At 31.8% G+C, this 22,397-nt stretch overlaps 1 protein-coding gene across 4 annotated transcripts in view; it reads left to right on the plus strand.

Annotated features, from left to right (window-relative positions):
* LOC124425152 (acetylcholine receptor subunit alpha-like) overlaps positions 1–22,397 on the plus strand; it is a 100,143-nt gene that overhangs the window by 15,282 nt on the left and 62,464 nt on the right. For all 4 annotated transcript variants that reach the window (XM_046965097.1, XM_046965098.1, XM_046965095.1 and 1 more), the window contains one exon: positions 7,318–7,370. The gene's annotated coding sequence lies outside the window, so the exon portion shown is untranslated. The remainder of the gene's footprint in view (positions 1–7,317; positions 7,371–22,397) is intronic.

Raw genomic sequence — 22,397 nt, forward strand, 5'->3', positions numbered from 1 at the left:
ATTTTTTCTTTTTTACAACAGAATTGACAAAAAGTATCTTTGTATAAACATAAAAACAAAGAAAAAGAAAAACAAAGACAGAGAGAGAGAGAGAAAGAGGAAGAGAGAATCAGATAACGAGTTATTTGAAACGCGTTCATTTACAGCGGTTAGTTTAGCGGAATACTCCTATCGGAAACCGCAGCTTGAAAATCGTTCGATTTAGCAATGCGGAAATCGAAATTAATACAGAACTACAGAGAGAGAGAGAGAGAGAGAGAGAGAGAGAGAGAGAGAGAGAGAGAGAGAGAGAGAGAGAGAGAGAGAGAGAGAGAGAGACATTTTTTGAATTTTCTTTTTTTCCTTTTTTCCCTTTTCTTTTCTTTTTTTCCTCTTTTTCTTTGTTTGTTTCGTTGCTTCTTTGCTTGTTGTTTGTTTGTAAGGTTATTCTTCTTTTTCTTTTGCTTTTTCTTTCCTTTTGCTTTTAATTCTTCTTTTTATTCTCGTTTAATTGTCGGAGAAACGGTATCGGAGAGATTACAAAAGTACAGTAGGTACAAAGGAAGCCGAGAAGCGGCCGATACAGAGTAGCAGTCGACGGATACGTTATTTTTGGATAAAATTCTTTTGCTTCGTTGGTTTTATGCCGCCGCAGGCCATTTTAATAGTCTCTATTTTTTTTCCAACCCTCCTTCTCCCTCTTTCCCCTCCTACTCCCACGCTTTTTCTTAACGCTTCGCAGGATAGTAGGAATTCCGTTATTATATTATACTTTATTAATAATATCTAAGGGAGAACGTTATAAAAAGTTATACATCATCCTTCTATCTTTAAATTAATATAAAATGAACGTAACTTATAGATCGAAAAATTTGAATATTATTACCTTGGAAACTTTTCAAATTAGTTTTATTATTGTATTATATATTATTGATGATAAGGACAGAACACACATTTTATCGTAGAGGCAAAATGAAATATATCCCATTCTTTATAATTTACGATGAATACACAATCTGCACGTATCTATCTATCGATTGAGAAATTTGGATATTACATTGAAAAGATTTCAAATTATTTATGATTATATTATATGTTATTAATAATTTCAAAGAAAGGACGTTGTTATAGAAAAAAAGAAAAAAGAAATGTATCTTCTCACCCTTCTAATTTACGATGAATACAAATCGGACGTATTTATCGATTAAAAAATTCAATTGAACTATTACATTGGAAACTTTTTTCTTTTTTTATTATTGTATTACATCTTATTAATAATTTCAAAGGGGGTTTTTTTTATCGTAGAAGGAAAAAAGAAAGAAAGAGGAAATATATATTTTTTTCGTTCTTACGATTCATAATGAATATAAATTAACACGTAACTTATCAATCCATCGAACGAATAATTTGAAAATAGATAAAACTTTGAGAAATTGTTTATTCTAATTGTCGAATGGGTCGAATGTTTTTGAGCCAATTGTAGAAAATTGTAAGTAGTATAAACAGCCGGTGAGATTTACTAAAGTTACAATGAATGCCTCGAAGTGCACCCTAGAGACAAGTAATAGAGAAGCTTAAAGCGTTTCAAGAGAATAAAGTCTCGCGTACCTTCTCATCTTCCTTGTCAACTCTCGTCTACAGTTTATCTGTTACAAGTGTTTCGAACACACCTTGTATAACGTAAACGGACGACAAAGGAACTGAAAAAGTATAGGACGTGTGTCTGCTTTCGTCATTTCATTTCATTTAAATGAAATTTTACATTTTCACTTGTTTATTTTTTCCCTTCTCCCTTCCCTCACTCTTCCCTTTACATATACGAAATATATGTGGATGTGAAGGTATAAAAATTTCAAACGCGTCGTTTGTGAAACTTAGTAAGGCAGGACTAGTTATATCTCCGACTGGTTGGTTGGTTACCAAGACCTCTGGTATTTAATATTTATTGGATTTTCTATTTTACACGCACGCACGAACGCCCACACACACACACACACACACGATTGAGCGATATGAGGATCGGGAGTCAAAGGAGAACATCCTGAAGCCTTTATCAATCTTTTCAATATCGAAAAGCCAGAGATAGAGATCAATTGAATACGTTTCTTGATCGTTCAACGATTTCATGAATTCTTTAGTCTTTTTTTATTTTATATATATATATATATATATATATATATATATATATATTTTTTTTTTTTTTGTATCTCCATAAACGTAGTAAATTGGACGTGACACCAGACGATTCGTTAATTTCATTCGTTCAAATTTCCGTTTGGTCTATACACTCCTATCTACGGTTTTACTTTTAACGATCACCCACCAATTATATATGGACTTAATTTTTATTTTATCTTGATAAACGCTATAAATTGGACGTAATATTGGACGATTCGTTAATTTTATTCGTTTATTTATTTGTTAATTAAGAACGATTTATTTTTATTTTATCTCGATGGATACACAATAAATTGGACGTAAATACTAGACGATTCGTTAATTTTATTCGTTCAAGTTTGTGCTTTTAGTTTCTAAACGTTATTATACCTTATCTCATTCTTAACAACTACCAACCTTTAACACTTTGTTATACACAGTTTCAGGTGCACGTTCCTATCGAATAAACGTTTACTCAAATAGAAAGTCTTTCACTCAAACCGGATAAGACCGCAGTACGCAGTGTCTTCTTGGACTCGGAATTTACTAAAACTTTCGCCGTTTCTAGTTGAAGACATTAAAGTGAAGTTTCTCTGCCACTTCATATTAATTGCCCGCGAGTTTAGACGTCGCGCAACACCTGCGTCCGTACCGCTCGTGAAAAGTGTCTGCAACGACGACGAGCTTCAGTCTGTTATATGAGAGGAAGAAGAAGAGAAAGAGAGAGAGAGAGAGAGAGAGAGGGGAGAGAGAGAGAAAGAAAGAGAAAGATAGAGAAGCATTTCTCGGTGTAACATTAATGAGTTCGGTTAATTATACCGAGGACCGTGCAATTTTATTGCAAGATGGCATGAGCCTGCCTGTTAAATTATTCATGCCGACGGTCATGGTGGTTAAAGCTTGTGAAATTTGTCTTTCTTCTATGTATTTACCAATGTGTGTGCGTGTATGTGTATGTCTGTGATAAAAAGAGAACTTTTCGAATGGTCGAATTAATTTTACAGTCTAATAATCCGTCACAGAGTTCTCGCTCGATTAATGTCGAGTTTCATCGGATATCATCTCCGAATGAGATATTCTTTTTTCTATCTTTTTTGCATTTCTTTTATCTTTTTCTCCTTTTCTCTCTCTCTCTCTCTCTCTCTTTCTCTCTCTTTCTCTCTCTCTCTTTCTCTCTCCCTTTCTCTCTCTCTTTCTCTCTTTGTTTTTTCTCGTTGATTTCAACGTCGTCCTATCAACGACCACTCTTATACGTACATGTATATGTATGTATGTAGGTAGATACGTACGTACGGACTGTAAATCGTTTATCTCGGAATGATCGATCTTTCGTCGCTTGTAATCGGTCATATCGGTTTTATCTGTCGAGTTTATCTTTTTCTTTCTCTCTCTCTTTCTCTCTCTCTCTCTCTCTCTCTCTCCCTCTCTTTTTCCTCTCTTTCTCTCTCTTTCTTTCTTCTTTCTCTTTTATTTTCTTTTATGTCGTCGACGCTCTTACACACCGAGCACGATGTCAGTCGTCTTAAACGAGAGTAAAGAGGAAGAAGCAAAAGAAGGAAAAGGAAATGAAGAATGAATTATGAGCGACGTACGTTAGCCTCGCCAGGGATAGCAAAAAAATATAGCCGGTAAAAAGTCGAGTAAGCGAGATGTGCAAATTTATTCTAACGTTCGTCTCACGGCTTTGTTTATTTTTTAACATTAACGAGAGCTATCAGTTTTAGCTGTTTCTTTTACGTAAAATTGACGTTCAAAGTAGATGCCGTACTTTGTTTCGTAAAAGAGTCTATTACTTAAGGCCTCGATTTTTTTAGTTTTTTTTTTTCCTTCAGTGGAATACTCGTTAAAGCTCATATAGTTTTTCTTTTTTCTTTCTATTTTCTTCTTTTTATATTTTATATTTTTTATAAATTTCGTTTTTTTTTAGATTTATTTAACAGAATTTTTTTTCTACATTTCAATATTTGTTTTTAGAACAATTCAGCACAATTTTAAAATTCGCACTTCACTCAAGAAGAAACAAAAAATGAAACATTTTTATTTCTTTCTTTTTTTTGTTTTTTTTTTTTTTATTTGAAGTACGAAGTGGCCCTCGAAATTTTTATTCGTAATAAAATCGAGTGCTATGTTTGGACAAAAAGTAAAATTAAATAGAACTTATAACTTCTTTTACGTGTATTGATTTATTATACTTGTGATATTTTGAGGAGGATATTTGAAATAAGTTTATATGTAGTTTTAAAAAAAGAAAATATGTAAGAAAGTAAAATCTGGTGAGAGAAAGAGTGTGGTCATAAAAGAATAATGATAGATTCTTGGATATTATTCAAATTACAACAATAATTATAATAATACAAGAGCAATAATATTAATAATAATTACAGTTACAATGATGATTTGTATAGGTATCGCGTATAGAATGAAAGTAGGATGGAGGAATGTAACGTCAAAAAATTATTGATTTCTTTGTAATTTGCAAATGACTCGATCTTTCTTTTAAACGAAGATAAACGAAGATAAACGAAGAATAATGAAAGAAAAGAGAAAAGCACATGCACACACACAGGAAAATAGACAAAAAAAAAAGGAATCATCAGAGTCATTCGGTCGAATGTAATTCCGATCAGTTGGTACGGATCAACACGCGATTCTCACGAATCACGATAGTTGAATCCAGTGAAACGTATGCGCAAGAGAAATCGATAAATTCAGCCAGATAATATTCAGAACTGGAGCGTGTTTGTGCTAACCCATCGCTCGTGTGTCTTCTACTTTGCGCATGCAATACACGCGCTACATACGAAACCGTATTTGAAAGCTCCTGTTTGAATCGAGACATTTGTAAAGAATGCAAGAGAGTTTCGTTGTACGGAACTTTCCGTTTTTGCATGAGATGTAAAGCTAAATGAAAAATATCGATTTTCTGTGGGTTTTGCGTTTTCGGTATCTTCTCGAATCTCTGAGAATCGTTGAGAATGCCGCTTCTAAAGCGTCAGCACCGTTTTACATTCAGCAGCCACTTCGAAATATCTTCTTCGGGGGGTATTTTTTTATTTTTTATTTTATTTTTTATTTTATTTTATTTTATTTTATTTAATTTTTTTATTTTATTCTTTTTCTTTTTTATTAGTCCTTATAAATTTCGAGAATCATCAAATCTTCACGGATATTTTCTTTAATAGAATTTTAACAAAAAAAAAAAAAAAAAAAGAAAAAAAGATCACCTATCTCACCTTTCAATATTTTTTTATAAAAATTTTTACGTTCTGTTCTTTTTTGGACTGAATAGGGAAAGTTTATTTTCTTTACTTTCTCTTATTTGATGAAAAAAAAAAAAAAAAACAAAAAAAGAAAAAGGAATCGTTACTATTAGATGCACTCATCTTTAAGTATATTCCATATGTCTAATTTAAATATACTATTGCAAATGGAATCGCTTAAATATTAATGCATCCACGTCTGACTAAAAGCGTAGCAATACTACTCGCGATATAGCTCACAGCATAAATGCACGTAAGTCTGACTGAAAACGTAGCATTATTACTTTCATCATTTAATCTTATACGTATATGTCTGATTAAAAACATAGTATTATTACTTCGATCGCTTAATCTTTTATCTATGTATATATCCGATTGAAGACGTGAACATCTATGTGTGCATCTAATCATACTTTACTGTGATTGTCTAATCATACATGTATAAATGTCTGACTAAGAATGTAGTATTACTACTGGAATTCTTTGATCATATACATTTGTATCAGACTAAAAACATGATTTTATTACTGTGCTTTCTCTCTCTCTCTCTATCTCTTTCTCTCTCATTCTCTCTCTCTCTCTCACTCTCTTATACACATACATTTACATACATTTCCTTTGACTTTTATTAAAAGTATGTTGAGAAACGTTGATTTATTACACGTTGACGATCTCTCAGCATAAAGTGAGTAGAGATGTTACCTGTGAGACCTAAATCCGTGTTTCGAAAAAATTAAAATCACAAGATTTAAGAAATTTTTAGTTAAAAATTTTTATCAAAATAATATCACTGTTAGTATGCACCAGAGTATAATATACAATTTGATAGTTAATGAAAAATGTAAAAATAAAAAATAATTGGACGTATGTGTATGATGTGTGTGTATGTGTGTGTTTTTATTATGAGACAAGCAGACATTGTAGATTGGCGAACAGTTAAAAGAAATGTAAAAAAGAACTACTCGGTCTGAAACGCTACAATTTTGCCTAAATTGTTTCGATGAATATCATAAAAGATAACTGTAATATTATACATATTTTTTTTCTTATAAATTATTAATAAATACTTAATTAATTAATTAATTAATTATTTAATTAATTAATTAAGTATTTATTAATATTTATTAAACTTAATTATTAATAAATACTATGGATATGTTCTTTTGTGTATTGTTACTATCAAATATCTTTGTTATTATTAAAAACTCTTGTAAATTATTATGAAAGGTCTAAAGCTAATTAGATAAAGAAAACTGTCGGCCATAATGTCTTAGTTGACTTATTCATCGTTCATATATTGGTGACATCACTAATTAAAATATTAATTGTTTATAAAAATTTTCATTTTCACTTTTTGAAATGTACAATATTGACGATACGGTCTTATAAAAGAAAAAAAAAAGACAAGAAAGATTCGTCTTCGTTGGCATTGGAACATATCTTGATTTATATGTTCTTAAAACGTTGTTTACTACCTCATGATAATGCTTCTACAGCGTTACGATCACAATTTCATCAACCATTATCCTTCGTACGTAATATATCCTTCAAGGTATACCTCTTTATTAAGTACGAGACGTGAAAGCGCATATCTGTGTGTCTCGAATTCGTGATTCCTTTTATTACGTCCATTTTAGTCATATTATCATCTTTTTTCTTTCTATTCTTTTATCGTTTCACAGGCTCATTAACGTAAAGAATTTTAATGATTTTAATGTTCTCCATTTGTTGCTGTCCTATAAATATCATGATATCGATAATCTGATCGAAATATTAATTTATAAATAATTTGCAAATTATTTTGCAAATAGATAAATCGTATAAAAAATAATTCGTAATTTCTCTAAGATTTTATAATAAATTTTCTTTAAGGTACACGTAGACATATTCTTTTTTCATTTTTGTCTTTTTTTCTTTTCAGGTAACCGTCCACTCACGACATTTTCGAACGTTCTCGCGGCAACACGGCTTAAGGTAAGAGATTTTTTCCTCCCATAGTTAATTTCATAAGGCTCTTATACACAGGTGAAACTTATACACAGGTAAAGTGTCGAAGTAAACTAACATGAAACTTGCCTTTACGAGAAAACTGGTCTCATCGTATTACAGTCTTGTAGTACATACCTATAGTAGTCTCATAGTACCTACAACTTTTCTTTTCTATAGCGTACTCTTTCGAAGAACTAATGAAAAAATGTGTTCACTTCTAAACTGTCAGCACTTCTTCTTCTTCTACTTGTTTTCTTGTTCTAAAGACATATTTTTAGTGGGAGGAGCGAGGATAGGGTGGCGAAGGGAAAAAGAAAAGAAAAAGAAAAAAGGAAAGAAAAATGCAGAGAAATAGTTTTAGAAAGATTGCGTATACAGGTGATTGAGTTTTTTTTTTTTAATCAAGATGTTACAAAAGATAAAAATAAATTTTAAAAGATTTGAATTAATATTGATGCATATATAAAACTCGTAAGAAAAAAAATAGAGGAAAATTTATAATCGAAACGATCGAGATTTAGTTCGATAGATCGAGAACACTGATGATATATATTACCCAGGTAATCGTTCGATTCGCTCGAGAACGATTATTTCGATCGTTATTCGCATAAAACTCACATTCTCGGAGACACCTACGGGCAGCCATAATACAATCGTATTGGATGCGCTAGCTCGAGACAAATTTTACAGACACGTGTACGTATCGAACGTAGTAGTATCTCTACTATTCTTTGAGATAACGAGAAAGAGAGAGAAAGAAAGAGAGAGAGAGAGAGAGAAAGAGAGAGAGAGAGAAAGAGAGAAAGGAACAGAAAAATCGGAATGAGGAAAGGAAATTGCTCGAACAAATTGAAAAACGGCGCTTTCCCCATTAGGCCAAACGAGCAAGCCGCGATTTTACGAGCCGACAGAAAATTATACTTTCAAAGTGCCTCGCGAGCTCGCAACGGCCCGTTCAAGACTACAAATTCCGATTCTTTTCTTCCTTGAAAGCCGCGAAAAAAAAATGAAAAAGAAAAAAAAAGAAAGGAAAAAACGGAGGAGACCTATCTTCTTCTTCTTCTTCTTCTTCCTCTTCTTCTTCTTCTCGAGAAACCAACGCTCTTTAACTTTACCGATCTAATTGCCGTAGAACTTTTACTCTAAGGTTTCGATTGGAATTTCGTCGACGCGTCGAATGTTTCGACCTGGAGGGATTAAGTTTCAAACGAATTCTTTTTTTTTTTCTCTTTTCTCAAATACCCTTTCAAATTTATAAGTTTGTACGTGTTTAATCCCGCACAAATACTTTTATGTATAACCGAAAAGTTTCATCCGCTTAAAGTATAATTATTTATACAAGAATGAGATATTTTATTAAAAAAAGAATTGAAAAATTTTTATCTTTATTAAAATATTTTAAAATGAGTGTAAGGGGAGGGGTATAAACAAATAGAAGTTTTTGATATTGATAATGATCAAATAAGAATTAAATTGTTTTTAAATATTAATAAATTGGTTATATAAAATGTTTTTATTTTTTATTTTTTATATATTTATTTATTTTTTTTTTCTTTTCATATAAAAAATGAGCATAACTTTTTCTCAGATTTATCATCGTCAGTCGAATGATCGATGACTTCTCAAGACTTTTTAAAGTGTTAAGAAAATTATCTAATATTATTATTATTGCGAAATTGATCTGGCTAGTCTAACTAAACGCGTTCATTTAAACAGACGATACAAAATCACTTCTTTGTTTCGGCACGCGTCTCGTATAATTGCTTCGTATTTGGAAATTCGATGATCATTAAATGATCTCTAATGGATTACCATCGGATTCTATGCTTATCGTCATCATTATCGGCACAATTATTGTTATTATTGTTTCAATCGGAACTTTCTTATCGAATTTTATCGATTGTAGGAATTGTGAAACATGCTATCAATCATGAATCGATACATTTACATCTTCAAATCTTTATCCCTGTAACATTTCAATATTATCATTATTAAAAAAATAAAGATTTTAATCTTTTAATCAGTTAAAGGTTCATCTGTTATACGATAACTTCAGTAATTTCGTACCTAAAACTTAAAGAATTATAGATAGGAGTTTAAAAATTTATATCGTCTTGGGATTAACATACGTTGGAAGCTTGTAGCAGTTGCTCATTCATGCTCACCGTATTTAGTATTTCTCTCTCTCTCTCTCTCTCTCTCTCTCTCTCTCTCTCTCTCTCTTTCCCACTATGAAATAGAAAATTTTCTGTGCATTCGATATTACGGTTAGGCCGTAAGGTTGGTAAATTTAAGCGGAGGGAACGGTAACTGCAGTTTCAACTTTAATGGAACTCGTCAGATAGGTCCGACGAGTTTTCCACCATAGAAGAGAAGTGAACAGAAGATGACGATAGTAATAGTAGTAGTAGTAGTAATAGTAATACTACTAGTAGTAGTAGTAGTACTAGTAGTACTAGTACTAGTAGTAGTAGTACTAGTAGTAGTAGTGATGATGATGGTAGTGGTTGTGGTGATGATAGTAGTAGTAGTAGTAGGGGTGTTATATAGGGTGGACCGACAACGGCCTATTTTCCGTATTTTCACTCTCGTCCTCGTCCAGCTCGCCGCTTTTGTTGCTCCCTTTTCATCGCCCCAGTCGTGGATTCAGGTCAGCTCCGGTCGTTGCTTTTACAGCAGCACCAGCATCACCAGAGCGCCAGTAACAGCAGTGAGGTAATACTGACTCCTCCCTCTTCTCACTCTCTTCTCACCCTCTTCTCATTCTCTCCCACCGTCTCCTTCTTTACTAACTCAAACTGGAGTTCCAACATCGTAAACCAACGTATCAACCTTCGTATGTACGTACAACATCGTAGGCTTGGCCAGTTCATTCGCGAAAATTACAGGAAACGCGCTACTTCGGTTCGGCTAATTGTCATTAACGTGTTATACATCGATAAGTTATCGATCTTTGTACTCACTTCATCCGTCTACTTCAATGTTAATCTCTTCTCTCTCTCTTTCTCCCTCTCTCTCTCTCCCCTTCTGTTTTCTTTTTTTTTCCTTTTTTATCTTCATCTATATAGGTATTTTTTCTCTTGGTTATTTTTCTTTTTCAATTTTTTTCTTTTTGTCTTTCTCCTTTTTCTATTTTTTTTTATATATATAATTTATCGTTCGTTCATCATTACGATTTATATTTTATATATTATATGTAAGTTATTGATCTTTATCGTCACTTCATTCGTGTATTTTTATTTTAATATCTTTTTTATTTTTATACATTCTCTTTCTCTCTCTTGCTCTCTCTCCCTCCTTTTCTCTCTTTCAGTATTATTTTTTATTAAATTTTTTTATTTATTTATTACTTATCATCGTGATCTACGTTTCGTTTTAATACTGATTTTCTCTCTTCTTTTATTCTTCTTTATTAAAAATATTAGGAGCATCAGGTTACGAAAAAGTCCGTTTTAATTATTCCGTTTTGGTTTAAAATTTCTTATATCATTATTCCTTTTTTCGCTTTCTTTAGACGGACGTTAACGAGATCATAATTTTGGCAAATATATTCGATTCATTCACACGCGTTTATTCGCCGGCTTATACGAGTTTTCCAATATAAACGGAGAATGTCACGTAACTGGATAAGAAGAGAGAGACAGAGAGGGAAAGAAAGAGAGAAAGAGAGAGAGAGAGAGAGAGAGAGAGAGAGAGAGAAAGGAAAGGACGATTAACAGATCGATTCAACGTTTAAAGTCCGAGAGCTTTAAACCCGGTCAGCCATTTGACGATTTAAAAGATCGAGGACTTAGAGCTAGCCGTAAGAAAATCTCGAGCTTTTCTTGTGATTATAAACGCAACGAAGGTTTCGAAGCTTTTACGTTAAGTCAAAAGAAATGACGAAAAGAAAGAGAGAGAGAGAGAGAGAGAGGGGGAGAGGGAGAGGGAGGGAGGGAGAAGAGAAAGTAGTAGTAAAAGCAAACATGAAAAAATAGCTCACGATGAGAAAGATACAAGTCGAGATTCTCTCTCTTTCTATTTCTCTCTCTCTATTTATCTCTCTCTATCTCTTTTTTGCTCTTTCTCTTTCTTTTTATCGTTTTTTGAAGGCAAGAGGACCGATGTAGGGATATTTCGAATCGGCGTGCCAATGTAACAACGGTTGGTGATTTTAGCGACATGCATGGAATGTTTCAAAGCGGAAACTAACGAGCCTCCTCTCTCGATGATCACTTCTCTTTTACAGTTTCATCGATCGCTTTTGGTTCTATTTTTTTCTTTTTCTCTTTTTTCCTTCTCTTTCTATCCATCTCTTAGTGCTCTTTATAAAACGCTTACAACTCTGTGTATCCATATTTTAACGATAGCTATTATCCTACGTATGTATATAGATCGATTTGATTTGTTAAATATATCGAAAGGTTAATCAATAGCTTTAAAATTAGATTTATGAAACCCTTGTGTCAAATTTGACACATTTCGAATTTTATTCTCAAACTTACGTCATAAATATTATTTTGTTAACAATTTATATTAATTTTGATTGATTTAACAATATGAACTAATGTTATAATGAAAGAAAAAATAAAAATGAACAACATTTTAATTAGAACTGTTACTGCCCGCGACTCGTTACGTCAGATATCCGGGTACTCGATAAAATATCTAGGTAAATAAAAAATATCCGGGTATGTTTTACAAGAGTAGATAATCTATCCGGATGTTAACCGGATATTTACAATGTTTCCGATAATCCATATTTTTTCTTTTAAATAACAAAACTATAAAACAATTAATTATTTTACGATTAGATATATTTATTTTAATATAAAAATACGAATAAATCAATATTCTCAGGTAATAGACAGTTAGCTTGGTTTTAAACTAAAAATATTTTCAAGCATTTATAATCAAGTAAAGTGAATGGTGTGATCCTTAATAAAATATATTTGTAAATTTATCAGATTTGTATTATTAATTTTTCCGAATATCTTTACTTGAGTATTCGGATACCCGGAATAACCGGTCTTTGTCAGTATTTGGCCTAATTTTTTATTTTCTTTTTATTTTCTAAACTTTTATTTTCTTTTTTGTTTTACTCTTTCGAACATCGAATATCATAGTATTCATAGTAGTAGTTTTCTTTTATTGTTAGAAAATGATGTATGTATTTAGCGATTGCTCATCTATATATATTATTATTATTATTATTATTATTATTATTATTATTATTATTATTATTATTATTATTATTATTATTATTATTATTATTATTACATATTTCAAGTGTTAAACGTACACGTTGAAATGCCTATAAAATCTTTACGATTACATCTGTTTCGTTTCTAATCTCGTTAGATAAAACAAAAAGTATAAAAAAAGGTTTGATCCTTCGGTCGCAACATATATTTATATAGAATTTATTTGATGATAAATAATATATTGTATCGTATTTACACTTTATTATATTTTAATTCTTCGCTGTACCAATATTAATTTGATCAATGAAGAATATTATTAATCATGACGTTGATATAATTTTAACATTAATTTTATTTACGTGACATCGTTATGTCGGAGAAAAGTTATATTATAAAAGTTTATTTTATATTTTTTTATAAAAAAAGGATAATTACAGACGATAATATATTGTATACCTATAACATTCTATGTCGTTTGCAATTAAAACTAGGGGGAAATAATAAAATGCAGATCCATGCTCTCGAACTTCAAATGTTCCTTTAAAGATGAGATTAAAGGAACGTCTTTTCGATTTTGAGCAAGCTCGACGGTATTTTGCATGCCCATAAAATATTCTGTCCACGGGCAACAGTTACGCGACGGGAAAAGCGAAGGGATTTAATGAAATCTAATGAAAGAAGGCGTTCGGTATTACGTCAGCGTAGGTTCGATCGTTGAGGAAACTGAGCCGCTAGTAGTGCCGACAGTATTATAGTACATTGAAATTTCCTCGACTACGAGAAATTTTAGCACGGTAAATTGGTTCAATTCGAATGTTCTCGCAAATCCATAGGGGAACTATGTATTTTTAGGAAAAAGATATTTCCAATATATATATAGAATTTCATTAATTTAGTTAGAAAGATCTAATAATAAATTTATTAAAATCATTTACGATATAATTTATCCTTTTTAAATGGAAAAACTTGATTAATTTCGAGTTTCGACGTCGTTAAGTAAAATAACATGTAGGTGTTGTATAAAAAATTCGAGGTAAGAGTTCTTCGAAGTTAACACGTAGGAGTCCACTTTTCTGTCATCGTCTCAAGGCACGTAATCGCGAAATCAATTATCAAGCTCCTACCGAGACTCGACAATACACATATGGACGTGAACCGATCGATGAGGAATCTCGATTGATCTCGAGAGCTGGAGCATCATCAAGATTTTCAAGAACCTATCGTACGTGGATGCTAGGCCTCATTTGTCTTCTCTCTCTCTCTCTCTCTCTCTCTCTCTCTCTCTCTCTCTCTCTCTCTCTCTTTTTCCTACTTTCTCACTTTAAGAGAATATTTCGTCGCATAAATTATGAGAAAATTATATTCTCCTGATGCAAGAAGTTCCTCTTTGACCTGATGAAGCAAGAAACATCTTGGTTCGATTCTCGCGTTTAGTTAGAATGGATTTTGCTTAACGATGATAGACTGAACAAGTTAAAGTGATAGAGTGAACAAGAGAGAATACGAGAGAGAGAGAGAGAGAGAGAGAGAGAGAGAGAGAGAAAGAGAGAGACAAAGAGATAGAGATGACAGATAGAAGGTTTGGGCCAGTTTGAAGCAGGAGACAGCTCTATCTTTGCCGCAAAATCGAGCCGTTTGAGGGTCTCCATTTCGTTGGAGTCCCTCAGGCAAAGCCACATAATGACCGGGCGGCGTTACACGCGTTAGAACAACCGACATTAACGGAGACAGAGCTAACCAGCTTTGAAACGTATTAACCCACATTCTCCTCGGCTTCTCTCCTAATTTCCTTCCCCTTCTCTATTTCTTTTAGTTGCAATATTTCTAGAATTTATTTTTCAACGATTGAAATGATTGACGTTCACGTCACACTTGACTCTTATCGTAGAACGCACGAAAGCAGTTTAAAGTCTCTTCGATATCGATGATTTATTATTCCGCTTTGTTGTGGTAGTAACATTTTTCTCGAATACAAATACCGAATATCTAATTCGTTAATTACAATTCGACTTGTTGTAAAATTTTTTTAAGTAGAACGACGAGTTGTTTCTATCAGTTTTCATTACTATAAAAGGGCAGTATATAAATTGAGATTTCAGAAGGGAAGGATTCTCATTTTTTGTCGCTTTTATAAATTTACGTACGTACACGAAACAGAACATTTTTTAATAAATTACGAAAAGTATTTGCTATAATTAATAATTAATTTGTTTATTGCTCGATTAATTTTTTTAGTCACCTAAAATATAGCCAATCCTTTATACCTTGTCGATGAAAGGCAAGATATTTTTTATGCTCCTTATAATAGGCAATGTATTATATATAATTGTAATACTTTTTATCTATCATGCGAGGCTTGAAAAAGTTTCTTACTGATAGATGGCGTTCGCAAGCAACATTATCGACATAGTAGGAAGTATTGCCTATCTTCAAGCGCAATTTTTATAATCCCATAAATGATTTATTCAATATTTCAATTAATTTTTTTAGATATTTATACATCAAACTTTCTCGTTATTTTTACGGGATATTTAAATTTTTTAAATGAAATTCTCGACGTCGGGTTTATTAGCTTTCCAATGAAAACCAAAAGGCGTTATTTTTTATTTTTTTTCTCTTATATATATATAATTTCTTTTTTTTTTTTTTTCTTATCGCCACGAACTAAAAATGCAGGAAAACCTGTGAACTATGTTGCACCGTTAGCTGTGTAGTTCTCGCACTTAGGCGCGCATTTATGGGACTCGTGCAACCACGTCGTTTCACTCGACTAATTTCAAACGAATTTTTATAAAGCATACGAGAATGGCTGGCAGAGCAATGCCGCAGGAAACGTGAGAATAAGTTGCGAAGAGGGGAGGGCGCGAAAAAAAAATAGTAAGAGAAGAGGAGGACCTGTGGTTGCGCGAAGGAGTGGCAGTGATGGTTGAAGAGGAGAGGTAGAGAGACAAAGGAGACAAACTTTTCTATCTATCGTGAAAACTTCGAAGAGCTGAATTATCTTTCGTCTCTCATCGCTCTTTTCCCTTTTCTCTCGACGTTAAATAATTCGAAAACGAAGAGACAAATGCCTTCATTTTTCCCATTGACACTTTTAAAATATATTTCAATATTATGCATGTCGAATATATAAGAACTTAAAAAAAAAAATTTAATAAATGTAGGAACATAATTTATAACATATTTTTATTAACTTGTATTACCATTAATATTACTGTTGTATATTTCTTATCCTATGTCATTCTGAACATATTTGGTTATCTTTATTAGTCATTTATACCTAAAGTTACGATTTAGTTACATTATTTAGTTATAATGAAAAATTAATCGAACGTCTTCAATTAGTTTTTATAATGTCTTTTCTCGAATTTTTATTTAAACGAATTAATCTACTTTTTTTTTTCAAGGAAAAAGTGATAAGAAAATACTTATAAGAAAATTATTAATGTATTGCGACAAAATTTCCTTCCGTTAATCTCATATTTCAATCGATCATTATTCATATAACGTTTTTAAAACTCGTTCACATTAGTCGACTATCATACTTGTTTTTGCGACTATCGAATTGTTTAGCGAATTGGACGATATCACGGTATCAGATCGTAACTTTTTTTTTTTCTTTTTTTAACGTCTGGTCGACGAACACGAAGCGGAAATAATTCGTCGATTGTGAAAACAAATAGCAGTTAGTTTCGGCACCTGACGCCTACTACTCGCCGATACGTTCTGTCCTCTTTTGTTATCGACTTTTCTTGCATGTTGTGCGAAAGAGAAAGAGAAATAGAATGGGAGTAGAAAGAGAGAAACAAAGAGAGAGAAAGAGAGAAAGAAAAAGGAAGAAATAAAGAAAGAGGAAGCGTCCATATAATTTACGTCCCTAGCTAGACTAAACTCGCGTGTCTGTTGGTAGAGGGAGGAAGCTAAAGAGAGACAACCCTATATATCTTTGAGAGAAAACGAATGGTACACGCACTCCGTTGAACGAAGTTCTTTTTTCTCATGAGAACGAAGAGAAGTATCGTTGTCGTTGAGGCCATTGACTTGTCCAAACAATTATCGGTAAAATATACATGCTTTAATTTTATCGGCACTTCTTTTTCTTACCTCTCTCTTTTATTTTTTCTTTTTCTTTTTCGTCTTCTTTTTCTTTCTTTCTTTCTTTTTTTTTTCTTTTTTTTTTTTTTTACAGAAAAAATATTATTGTATCGAATTGGAATTATCATTGATACGTTCAATTCGTTTCGAGGTGAAATTTTTGTTATTTTCTATTCCATCTACTTGATTCTTTTTTTACTTTTATTATTTTTCTTTTCCTTTTCTGCGTTTTTCTTTTTCTTTCTCCGATATCACAGGAAGAATATTATTAGAATTGTAACGTCAGTGGATTTTTATTTTCGAACGAGGACGACGAGAACGATGAAATTACAGGACGAACGTGCGTCCTCTTTTTTCGAATCCCGAGGGCATTTTCATGAGGATTTAGATGAACGAAGAGAACGAGAGAAACACACACACATACATACAAGCATATATATATATATATGTATATGTCGAAAGATCTTTTTACTGTGGTAAAGAATGAAATAAAATACAAAAAAAGAGAGAGAGAGAAAGAGAGAGGAGGGAAAAATAAAAAAGATGACAACAAAAAGAAAGAAAAGATCGAGCACAGAAGTGGCTACTAGGTGGACATTGCAGTTGTCAGCATCCGGCTCGTTGTTGTGAAATCCACGTTTTAACCGAGGCGTTTAATTAAGAGTACTATCTTAACGCGGTGAACGACCGCGTATTTTTTCCTTCTTGTATGACAGCCACCAACATTCATTTCGATTTCAACGTTTGTTCTCAAAGCTAAATTCCCTTTCTCCTCACTATCTTCGTTCTCGAAAAGTCAAGAGGAAAATCAAGTGGACGGTATGTATAATCCTTGTGGATGTGATCAACGAGCGACGAATACGTTTGATAACTTATTTTACCCGTTTGTATCTTTTTCTTTCTCTTTCTTTTTCTTTCTTTTTTTTTCCTTTTTCCTTTTTTGAATGTAAAAAAAAAAAAAGGAAGAAAGAAAACGGAAGAGAAATGAACGAATTTGCGATATATCCATGATACAGAAAATTTTTGGGGAAAATTGTTTGTTTTTCTAAATAAAAAAAAAAAAAAGAAAAAAAAAAAAGAAAGAAAAAAATTTCTTTCTTTCATTTGGAAGAATGAAAAATAAATGTTATATATTAAAACGCATTAAACTTTGTTGTTGTACTTAGAAACATTTTGTGATCCTTGAATTTCGTCTATGAACAGTCCTTTTCGACTTTGAAAGAGCAGGATTAATCGCTTGCCAGGCACATCCAACTCGTTTCTCGAAAAACCGATGACGTCCCTGAGAGAGAGAGAGAGAGAGAGAAAAAGAGAGAAAAGAATAATTCTTTTCTTATTTTTTTTTTGTTTCTTCCTTTTTCCCTTTTTCTTCTTCTACTTCCTCTCTTTTCCAGTTTTCTTCTCGAACGAATTCTCTTTTTCGTTCTTTATCTGTGATATGCACTAATTCAAGAGAGGCATCGTCGTCGCATTTTTACGAAAAATTAAAATTAATACTCTTTCTCTCTCTCTCTCGTTTCGTGGTTTTTACTATAATTTCTTTCTTTCATTTTCTCATATTTAAAAAAAAAAGATATCTTTGTTAGACACACGAATTGAAATTCTCGAATAGGTGAAGCTCGATGATACGCTTGTACAATTAAAACGATCCATTTCGGTCGGCTCTTCGGGAGTATTTGCACGGTCAATATATGTATACTCCCTCCGTTGAAATAATATTTAACGGTTGGAATAATACAGAACGGATAAATGAATGGATGAACCATTTTCGTATGTGTATATATGCATGTGTCATATAGATATCAAATAGGAAACTATGTAACATAAACTTTATTATAATCTAAAGTAAACTTGTACATGATGTATATACAAATATACTTATATACATACATATGTATGTTCGTGTGTGTGTGTGTGTATGTGTCTGTATCTATTATATTTACACACTTACTTATTTACAGATTCTATACAGATTATATGTAATTGATCAATATTAAATTACATTATTCGGATTAATTTGATTAACGGGTTTCATCATATCATAATGAGATTTATCGTACGTTGATATATACGTATTTCGATTACTTACATGTTACTCGTATATACTTACATATTTATACAAATACACACACACACATACACACACGTGTGTGTGTATACACATATCTTAATAGACGAACGTCGACAAATTTTCCAACGATTTCGAACGATGTTCCGAGCACCTACGGGATCCCCAAGTAAATTTGCGCGTGCGCCTAACGTCGCGATTCGTGATCCCTTCGATTATGTCAATAACGCCGAGAGACCTCCTGTTCTCATGCCACCTCTGAAATCCTTCCCTTGTTACGTACTATCGATATTATGGGAAGATGCTCGATTAGAAGGCATGGATTATCTCACTCGAGTTGACGATAATGAGCCAAGAAAATAGAAGGGGGAGTGTTCTTACTTCTATTCGATCTAACAAGACGTATTATATCGTGCTGAACTATCTCTCTAAGGTGGTCAGAAGTTCGTTTTGTTATACAAGAGTGCCTGGGAAACTCGTGTTTGCTTGCTCTGACGAGAGTAATTTGCGTGTTTGCGATAAAAGGGTCCAATGGATGCTACTATAGTCTATAGATTATCTCTGTGTACTTAAGAGAAGCAGATTCGTTTTCGACTACACGATAAAAACCCGCTATCACTATGTTTTCTTAAATTTTTCCAAAGGAAAATGCTTTTTCTTTTCTCTTAATTTTTTCTTTTTTTTTCTATGATCTATCAAGTGATCTGAAATCGTGAGAAGTATTGTTAAGAATAAAAATAATGTTTTCTCGTTGATATTTATTCATAATGATTAACGTATATATTCTGTGTGAATAAATCTTAATAATTTTTTATTGAATATTTTCTTTTCTCTTCTCTTTTCTATTTTTTATTAAACTTTATAATTTCATTTCAAGAAGAAGATAATGGAATAGAGAGTAAAATGTATAAAAGTGTAAAATACATTATTTTTAAAAATTGTAAACATTTATTTCTTATAATTTTAATCTAATAATAAACAATGATATTTGTACATTTATTTACATATCTTTTTTTTATTAATTAAAAAAAGAAGATAATATATTATGGTAAAATTTCATTCGCAATAGTTTCATTCGTAAATTAATCTTTTTTTTTTTACAAGAGATAGCTTTCAAGAATTAAGTGTACAAGGAAATCTCTTATAAATACGGCTTAATCATACTATTTTATATGGAATTTGTGTTTAGTGAGCAAACCCAGAATTAATGTATATATAACAAATGTATTCCATCTTGGTTTATGTATTATGAGTATAACGATTGTCCGTGCTCTTTAAATCGTGTTAGATGAAAATTATGTTAAAAGAGGATATTACGCAAATTCTTTTTTATTGTAATAGGTATATTAAAACATTGTTCTTAGAATATAACGTTGAAAATGTTGTAACTTTAGAAATATTGTTTATAGTTTTTATAAAACATTATAAATATCTGGGACAAATAACAATTTTCTTAAAATTTCTAAAAAAACAAAAGTAGAAATGATAAATTGATATTAGTTTATTAATTTGAGATATTTCAAGATAAAATTGATCATTCAGAAACGGAAAAGTTACTTTTGAAATAAAAATAAATATCAAGAATATTGAAAAGATTTATTTAAAAACTACACCTATGATTATGGAACAACACGATTACGTAATATTCCTGTTCCCGCGTTCACCTACGCTATTTCACAGAAGATAAAGCTCTCGTATGAGACGTTTCGAATTCGATAACTTGAATCATTAAAACAACAAGTTATACCAGAAATGCTATTAGTATCGTTCGCTCAACATTACAGAATTCTGGGACAGAAGATCTACAAACTTGTTGCTCGATGAAGGGGGAATGTGTACATTTAATCGTATGTGTAAACATTTCTATTCGTCATATCTCTTTCCTTTATATATTTATATATATATATATATATATGTATGTATAAATATTCATGTGTTTATATATATATATATATATATATATATATATGTATGTATGTATGTATAAGTCAATGAAAAGAAACAGATGAATGAACACGTTACGAATAAAAATTCACGTTACATTCGAGTGAGAAAACTTCGATAAAATCATCTCAGCACAAAATATTCTTTAACTATTCTTTCTTTCTTTTACACACATATATATCGGTCGATTTAAAGAAAAAAGAAAGAAAAAAAAACAATAAAAAAGTGAAAATAAAAATAAAAATAAAAATAAAAAAGAAATATTACAATGGTAAGAGTAATATGGCCAAGGGCGTTACAGAGTAAGCGAAAGGACCTCAGGGCTCGATCAGAGTTTGAATTCAGGTTTTTCCTTCTTGTGGCTGGCGAAAGGTGGTCACTTAGAGTGTGGTTAGAAGCTCCTACGGAATATCGAGTTCAAGCCTTTTCCATTGACCCATGGGAAAAATCCATCGAAATGGAAAGGGTCTCGCTGAGAAATACGAAGAAGAAGAAGAAAAAGAAAAAGAAAAAGAAGAGAGAGAAAATGAGAGGGAAAGAGAGAGAGAGAGAGAGAGAGAAACAGGATCTGAACTCAATTTGTCGGGCATGTTGCTTCTGGAAGGATCCCTTCGGAGGATTCGATAGATCCCTACGATCTTTTAAAAGTCCTGCCTTCATGGTTCGCACTGTTCACCTATCTAGGCAAATAGTTAGTCGCCAGCTAGACTATTTTTCCACATCAGCATGCGAAATTTTTCTACAGAATCATCGTAACTTATTTTCTCTTCGAAGATTTTATTTTATTTTATAGATCGTAAATGTCTATTATTAAATTTGTTTAAATCATTACGACGTTCCTCTTTTATTTATTAGAATGTTTTCTTATTCATTTATATATATATATATATATATATATATATATATATATATATATATATATATATATATATAGTTATATCAGAAATTTACTTTTTTTTTTTGTAACAAGAAAACTTCTCGTTTAATCGAAACGTTTAAAATAATTCTACTTTTTGCGATTGAACAAACTATTCTATTCTAACGATCTATTCTATTTCGGATCACAGTTGTGTTACCTCTTTTCTATCTTAATTACTTTTCAAAATGTTTCGTATTTCCTTGAACGCAAGTGTTTGTAAAAGGGATAGAGAGAGAAAAAAAATCAGGTCGCTAGAAATTGGTAGTTACTTCTTAGAGGTCATTATTTGTCCACTCTTCTAACTTTACACGAACGTTCGTCTATGTATTTAGCTGGACAATAATGCTGACTCTACACGAGAGGTGTTACCATTTGCCATTCTTTCAAGGAGTTCTGTGGGTGTAACTTGAATCCTGTCTTAAATTACGAAGCAAACGTTATAGCCCTTCTGGATGCCATTATATCAAATTATTGTCTGATATCTTAAAAATGAGCGAGAGAGAGAGAGAGAGAGAGAGAGAGAGACATAAAGAGAAATAAGAAAAAGAGAGAGAGAGAGAGGAGAAAGAGAGTAAAAGAAAATAAGGAAAAGAAAATGTTAAATTTACATGCATGGTCGATTCTATTTCGTTTCTTAACTTTTGTAAAAATCAGATAAATTGTTGAAAAATTATTAACTATAAAATATAATGTCATGTAACTTGTAAGTCACATATTCTTTCTCTCTCTCTCTCTCTCTCTCTCTCTCTCTCTCTCTCTCTCTCTCTCTCTCTGTTTCTCTCTACCTATCTCTTTTTCTCTCT

Source organism: Vespa crabro, chromosome 6 (genome assembly GCF_910589235.1).
Source record: "Vespa crabro chromosome 6, iyVesCrab1.2, whole genome shotgun sequence".
Taxonomy (NCBI): Eukaryota; Metazoa; Arthropoda; class Insecta; order Hymenoptera; family Vespidae; genus Vespa; species Vespa crabro.